The following is a 7,336-nucleotide window of genomic DNA, read 5'->3' as shown; positions in this document are numbered from 1 at the left end:
CTCAGGATACTATATATACTCTATATCTCATGATATAGAGACATCTGTAGCTCATCCATGGAGATGCCAGGGAGGACTTTCTTTCTAGAAGTCTCTCAATCAAGACTCCAATGTGAGAATTTACAAAGTCTCCTAATTTAACAGCATACACACAGGTTATGCTAATATTATATTTTTCGATGTATGTAGTTTGGAGTCACCTATATTGAGGTAGCGTTACATAGCACTGCCATTCAGGTCAAACAGCCATCTTCCCAAGACCATCACAAGTAGTTTTCTCCAGTGTAAGTGTTCCTTCAGAAAAGGAGGGAGTAAGGAAGTCACTGCCCCTTGTCTGAGTACCCAGCCTCTCCTTCCAGCCAGCCGTATATAACTATGCCCTAATCACACAGCCTCACGGTTTTTGGAAGGATATAAACAGGAAAAAAACTAGGGGCAGGGAACTCCACCTATACAACTATGGAAAAACTCCTCATCCATGCCCTTACAAGTAAACTCAATAAACTCATTGGTTCCCCAGGGTGAATTTTGAAAAAAATGAAGGGAGTGACTATCTGCATTGAATCTGGGAGATGTGGGGATCCCATGGGGACCCATGACAGGAGTGGTCTCTTTTACCATGAAGCTGAGGTTACCATTGGGCAGAGAGCAAACATGTAATTGGCCACCATTTTGACTGGTGACCTCATTTACAAGATGGAAGTAACTATGTGACTTGCCTCCATTTTGTCTAATACTATAAAAAAGATGGCCATTTAAAAAGGCTTTTAACCACTGAGTCATCTCTTTAGTTCATGCTTTGCTTCCATTTTGACATAGACGTTGTTTTGTTTTGTTTGTTTTTTCGAGCAGAGTTTCTCTGTGCAACAGCCATGGCTCTCCTGGAACTCCTTTTGTAGACAAGGCTGGCCTTGAACTCACAGAAATCTGCAGCCTCTGCTTCTCAGGTGCTGGCATTAAAGGCATGCGCCACCAGTGCCCAGCTGTTGACACAGAATCTGTATGATATATTTAGTGGCTTCTCTTTCCCAGCCATGTGACTCAAACACTAGCTGACAAAGGGGGCAAACAGTTTGGGATATTGATGAAGCACAGATCCTAAGAGGGACTTAAAAGATAAAGTGCCAGGTGCCAGACAAATGCTGCCAATGAGCATCTGCTGGAGCCAAGGCAGGACCAGCCCGCCTGGACAGGAGGCTGGAGACAGAGGCTCTGCTGGGTCTGAATCCCAGCCCTTCCTGCCTGGTGTCTCCTTTGCTCCACACTGGGCTGCTCTGGTACTTGCTCTCATGGCACTCTAGGTTCCCTAGCTTTGGCTTTTCAATTACAACAGAAAGGTGGAGTGGAGAGCAGCCCAATGCTGCTGCTCTGGAGGAAGCTTCACTCCAGCCCCGGCACCCATAGACCCAAAGAGTCTGCAATGTTCTGGTAGAAGTTCCACCCCAAGCCCCTCCCCATCACTCTCCAAACCCTGCTGCATCTCAGAAAGCCCACCAAATGATGATCCCCTCCTCCAGAGATGCTCAAGACCACTCCCACGGGGTGTTTAAACTGCCCCCCAGAAAACAAACACTTGGTTTTCTGGTCTCTCTTTCCTGTCTCCTCTCTGGGGGGGGGGGAGCTGGAAAAATCATTCAGGGGTGTTTTATCTGTTCAACCTGGGCTTTTTCTAATTCGGTTTGATGTGATGTGATTTGGATCGCTGCGTTGGACAAGAGGCTTACTGGGGTGCAGAAACTTTTCAGCTACCAGCCTCTGATGCTGTTTTGTTGTTTTCTATGTTTGGTGTTCTCTAGACTACAGGGATTTACGTCCAACGTACATGTGATGAATTTCAAATAAATCACCATAAGTATAATCTAGATTAAATATATATACCATACTCATGTTACAATATGAACACACCTGAGATCATGCAGGAACTGCCCTTTCTAGTTCACCTGGAGTAACATGTTCCTTCATCCAGAGTTTCTGTCTGGCCAGGGGCCTGCTACTTTGTCAGTAGCTGAGATGCACTGGGGTCCTACTCCCCTCATACGACAGGAGAGCTAATTGTAGTTTATATCACTGCATACAGCATGCCCACAAGCCATTATTCAAGTTTGGGAAAGAAAAAAGTTCTTTCTCTTCCACACAGGCACCTCCTCCTGGATCTGCCCACAGAACAGAACTAGGCTGAAGAACCCCCAAAGGAGATGTCCCCTACCTGCAGAAAATAGCTAGAAAGAAAATAGCATCCTCACGGTTTATTTGTAAAGGGTCTGAAATAAAGGGGAATGCTGCGGAATGATACTTTTGTACACTGTGTAAATTACACTGTGGTTGGTTTAACAAAGAAGCTGATTGGCCGATAGCTGGACAGGATGAGGTTAGGCAGGAAAACCAAACCAAGGACATTGGGAAGAAGAAGGGCGGAGTCAGAAAAGTTGCCATTGAGATGTGAAGAGGAAACAGGAGGTGCAAGATGAAAGAGTGGCAGAATGGAGAGTAATAGAAATGGGTTAATTTAAGTTGTAAGAGGTAGTTAGTAATACGCCTGAGCTAGTACGTCTCCATGTCAGTTATTTGGGAACCTCCAGGTGGGAAAGAAAAGTCTGCCTACAGGAAAATTCACCCCACCAAAAAATAAACAAACAAACAAACAGGACCCTAAAACAAGACCAAGGTTCCAGGAAACCTACCACCCATAGAACTCCTGGAAAACAGCTGACCCCACCATGTGACCCAGAACTTAGAAACTGCAAAACCATTCAGTTCATCCTGACTCCCACCCCACAGTTTCGAAGAGCAGTTTGTCCAGAAGAACGCTCTGGATCTGGAGAAGACATGCGATCCGTTCTTGCATGCTCACACTCTACCCCAGGCTGTGGGGCAGGGTCCTGGGATCCCACCTTCCAGGCCAATTTGCTCTCTCCATGGAGGCAGACCTGAGTCCTCATTCTTTCATTTCCCCTTGGTGTTTATTTCGTACATTTTCTCAGAAAATCTATTACCAGGAACACCGCTGTTTGCTTGCTGCCTCCTGTCTGTGGAGGTGAGCCCCTTGGAGCAAGGTTTAGCGTGCACACCGTGCAGGTTTAATACAGCTGCTGAACTCCTCTCCTTGGGCAGAAGTTCTTGTTTCCCATGGGTATGTCTGTTTCCTCCTCTGTAGGGCAGGTGGCCGTGGGGAGGAAATGAGTGCACAGACCCGGTACCTGGAGCTGTGACTAGCACACCTAGAGCATCATTTCAGCGGGAGAGCACTTATCACCACCCTCAGGGCTACACCAGCTGGAGTCTGCCTAGTGCCTGCCTCTGATTCCCAGGTTCCTCTTCTGTTGGGGGAGGCATAAGCAGTTACTATGCAACCCCAAAGCACAGTGGGATTGGCTCTGGGGGACAAGGATAAGCAGACTACTAGTGGCTAAAATAATGGAAGGTGTGGAAGGAGGCTGAACAGCCGTGTCACCCATCCTTAGGCCAAGGAATGCTAAGGAGGCTGGGGATGGCAGCCTGTACTCTGTAGTAGGGATTCACAGAAGGTCTCCCTTGTGAGAAACAGGGGAGCAGAACCTGCAGGAATTGGAGAGTACACCCCAACATCCACTTCAGAAAGTGCTCACCAAGTTCCAGGTCCAGAAACTAGTGACTCTTCCTGTAACAGATACTCTGGGTTCTCATTAGAAAAGGACCATTGGGCAAGCTGGACAGACACACTTGCTGCCAAGCTTGCCAATCTGAGGACCCACATGGCAGAGAAAGATCTCCTGAACACTCTTCCCTGCTCCACACAAGCACATAAGGGAATGTAGGGGAGAGGAAGGAAGGAATTGTAAAAAGAGAGAAAGGGTCTATGGACCAGTCTCCAGCTGGCTAAGGCTATCCAAGGCCCCAGACAGGGGAATGTTGCTCTTGTTCCGGCCAGGGCTGAATCCAGAGTGGTCTCCTCTCAGTGAAATGGAGATGACAGTTTATATCTGTCCAACCCAGTGTGCAAGCCTTGCTGGGAACACACACACACACACACACACACACACACACACACACACACACACACACCTCTCAGAGCTATGAGGGACAGGCCTCCTCTGATTCAGAAACAGGCATTCTGGAAGTATCTAGTGGGGGAGGGCTGCATCTATATCCAGGCCCTGCAGTCCCTCACTCTGAAACATGAACAGACTCCAGAGTTTCCAAAATGTCACCTACTAGGATCTCCACTTTGAGGCCCTGGAACGGGCCATCCTCCTGAATCTGTCCTAGGAGAGAAGACAGAGCTGCAGTAGCCTAGGGAGAGCCTGGAATACAGGAAGGGACTCATCCCAAGGCCACCTGCAGACCTGGAGGACAGAAGGACATGTGGTCAGGGAGTGGAGGACCCTGGGGGGAATAGTTACTAGGACTGATGGGGTGAGGCTCAGGCACAGGCTGGCCAAGTCATGAGGGGTGGGGCAGTAAAGGCAGGCGAGAGGGGCAGAGCCTCATTCCTTCTCCCCAGCCATGGAGGGTGGGGTCTCCCATTCCTCTTGTGGGTGGTCTATGGCAATGCCTTCAACTTAAAAGTGCAGAACTCCAGAAATGTCTCCGGGGTAAAGGCTTCTGCTCCAGAGACTTCTGATTTCCATCCTCCCAGACCCACAGTTGTCCTCTGACCATCCCCCACCCCCTACACACATAGTAACTTAAAAAAACAACTGTAAACTTAGAGACACCACCAGCAATTAAGGCTACGCAAAACACATCCTGTTTAAATCTTGAGCAGCTCTTGAGCGGGGGTGATGGTTGCCCAGGTGGGCACGGTGACATTTCCATCTCCACTCCCAAGAGGCTGCAGCATATGCTGTGGGAACCAATGTGTGAGGGAGCAAGAGAGGGCCTGAAACACTCAGGGGATGCTCGGAAGCAGGGTTCAGCATCTCCAGGAAGCAAGGCTCCTGGGAAGCTGCCACTGTGCTGGGGGTAGGGTCCATCCATGAGAAAGCCAGCCTGGAATCCTAGACACTGATGGGCAATGTCCTTCAGCAAGATATCGCCAAAAGACACTATGCAGGCAGTTACGGGGAGCAGAGGGCCTTGAGGGCCCCCCCCCACCACATGAGTCTTTGGGTCTCCAGTCCAGCAGGCGCTGTCAACCCAGACATGAATCACTAGCCTTCTGGGTTTCCACAGAAAACACCAGAGGGCAAACAGTTCAGAATTCCAGGAATTTACAAGAGTCTAGGGAAGCTCTGGAAGGTCTTCCTGGCCTGGTCCCTCTGTCGCCCCCCTCCCCCACTCCTTTGGCTCTGATTGTCTCTTGAAGGACTGAACAGGGAAGTACCCCCACTGTCCCCAAAGACACACAACACACTCCCTCCCTCCGTCCCTCCCTCCCTCTCTCTCTCTCTCTCTCTCTCTCTCTCTCTCTCTCTCTCTCTCTCTCTCACACACACACACACACACACAGAGAGAGAGAGAGAGAGAGAGAGAGAGAGAGAGAGAGAGAGCTCTTCTATGGCCCAAGAGCTATTACTATACAGACTCTCCCCCAATTCTCCCCTGTAGCTCCATTCAGTCCTCCATAGTCCCTAAATCCTATCTTACAGCCCTCTATAACTTCCCCACAGCCCTCACTAGTCCCCACAACCATTACCCAGCTATATCCCCTTAACTTCTCAGACTCCTTCTCCAGGAATGGGCTTTGCCCATGACCCAGGACAGGAGTCCTTGCCTGTATCAGCAGCTCAGTAATTACGAATTGAGTAGGAGCAAGACACCACACAGAGGGGGCCGTGGCACTTCCTGAGGACAGTGATGCCAGGAAAGGATGGAACAGGACCTGAGAGACTGGCATAATCATAGGTGGCCCAGGTTTCAGGAGATAATGCCACTTGAAAACAAAATGACTCTTCCAGCTTCAGGAAAACAGGAAAAGGGAGAAAGTAAAGACAGGCTAATCCTAAGAGAAGACACAGAAAATCAATTCCATAAGCCCAGCATTGGCTAAGGAGTTCCTGAGAGAGAAGATGAAGGGAGGGGAATTAGAAAAAAAAAAAACGCGAAAGAAGGAAACATTTACAAAACTGAAGATAGTCCTCATATGGAAAAGGTTGCCCCTGGAATGCAGGTGAAGGAATGACCTTAGAGAGGACAAAGCAACAGGGAGTGACCGCTTGACAGATTTCAAAGATGGTAAATGTACATTTGTTACATGGACTGAGGACTCCGGGGCATCTGACTTCCTGTCTGTAGCAACGGATGTGCAACAGGCAAGAAGCAACACTGAACTTCATTTTCTATATTGGGCTAAACTGTCAGTTGCGTATGTGACAGAATAAAGAGATTTTCAGATCCTCCTGTTTCTGCCTCCTTCAGCAAATCCTACGACTTTCAGATTTTTAAGGTCTCAAACAAAAATAGTAAACTAAAACAAATCACACCTCCTGTATATCCTTCTTGGGGGTGGTTACTGAAGGATGTATCTCAGCCAAGAGAGAAAGAAAATTAAGCAAGGGAAAGACAGACCTGGGATTTGGACCACTTACTCAGTGACCCACCCCAGCAGGTGGAGCCCCAGCCCAACAAGGAGAAAGGAGGTGTGGTGCAGAATGAGACAGAGAAAGGACACTGTCACGTTATCAACAAGAAAGGGGCAACTCAAAGCTACAGAGACAAAAATGTATGCAGCAAAACCACTCTTCGACTTGAGAGTAAGCCAAATGTCATGGTTTTCAGCTACTGGGTGGAGAGGGAGTCAACTGATCTCCTTTTAAAAACTTAAATATATATATATGTGTGTGCTACTGCCCAAAGAAGTCAGAAAATGATGCTGCATTCCTTAGAGCTAGAGTTACAGGAGGTCGTGAGCTGCTCAGAGTGAGTGCTGAGAACTGAACTCAGGTCCTCTGGAAGAACAGTGAGTGATTTTTTTTCCTTTGGTTTTTCGAGACAGGGTTTCTCTGTGGCTGTTGGAGGCTGTCCTGGAACTCGCTTGGTAGTCCAGGCTGGTCTGGAACTCACAGAGATCCGCCTGCCTCTGCCTCCCGAGTGCTGGGATTAAAGGCGTGCGCCACCAACGCCCGGCCAGTGAGTGATCTTAACAGCCCAGTCATCTATGCAACCCATTGTGCTTGTTTATTCTTTAGAGACAGGTCTCCCTGCATTGCTAAAGTCAGCAGAGAACTCCCGAGGAACTTGAACTAGAGGTACAAGTTGTTACACTTGGCTTCCAATTTGCTTTTGATGCTAGAAATACGTTCCTTACATGGTATGAGGTAGTGACTGCATTAGGCTCACAAAGAAGGAAATGTCCCTGGGACCTTTAGCTGCTCATCCTGTCCGTAATGTGTAACATGGTTGGGCTGAGTCCCATCTG

This window comes from Mesocricetus auratus, unplaced genomic scaffold (assembly GCF_017639785.1).
Source record: "Mesocricetus auratus isolate SY011 unplaced genomic scaffold, BCM_Maur_2.0 Super-Scaffold_4256, whole genome shotgun sequence".
NCBI classification, from domain to species: domain Eukaryota; kingdom Metazoa; phylum Chordata; class Mammalia; order Rodentia; family Cricetidae; genus Mesocricetus; species Mesocricetus auratus.
Note: the sequence above shows the minus strand (reverse complement) of the source record.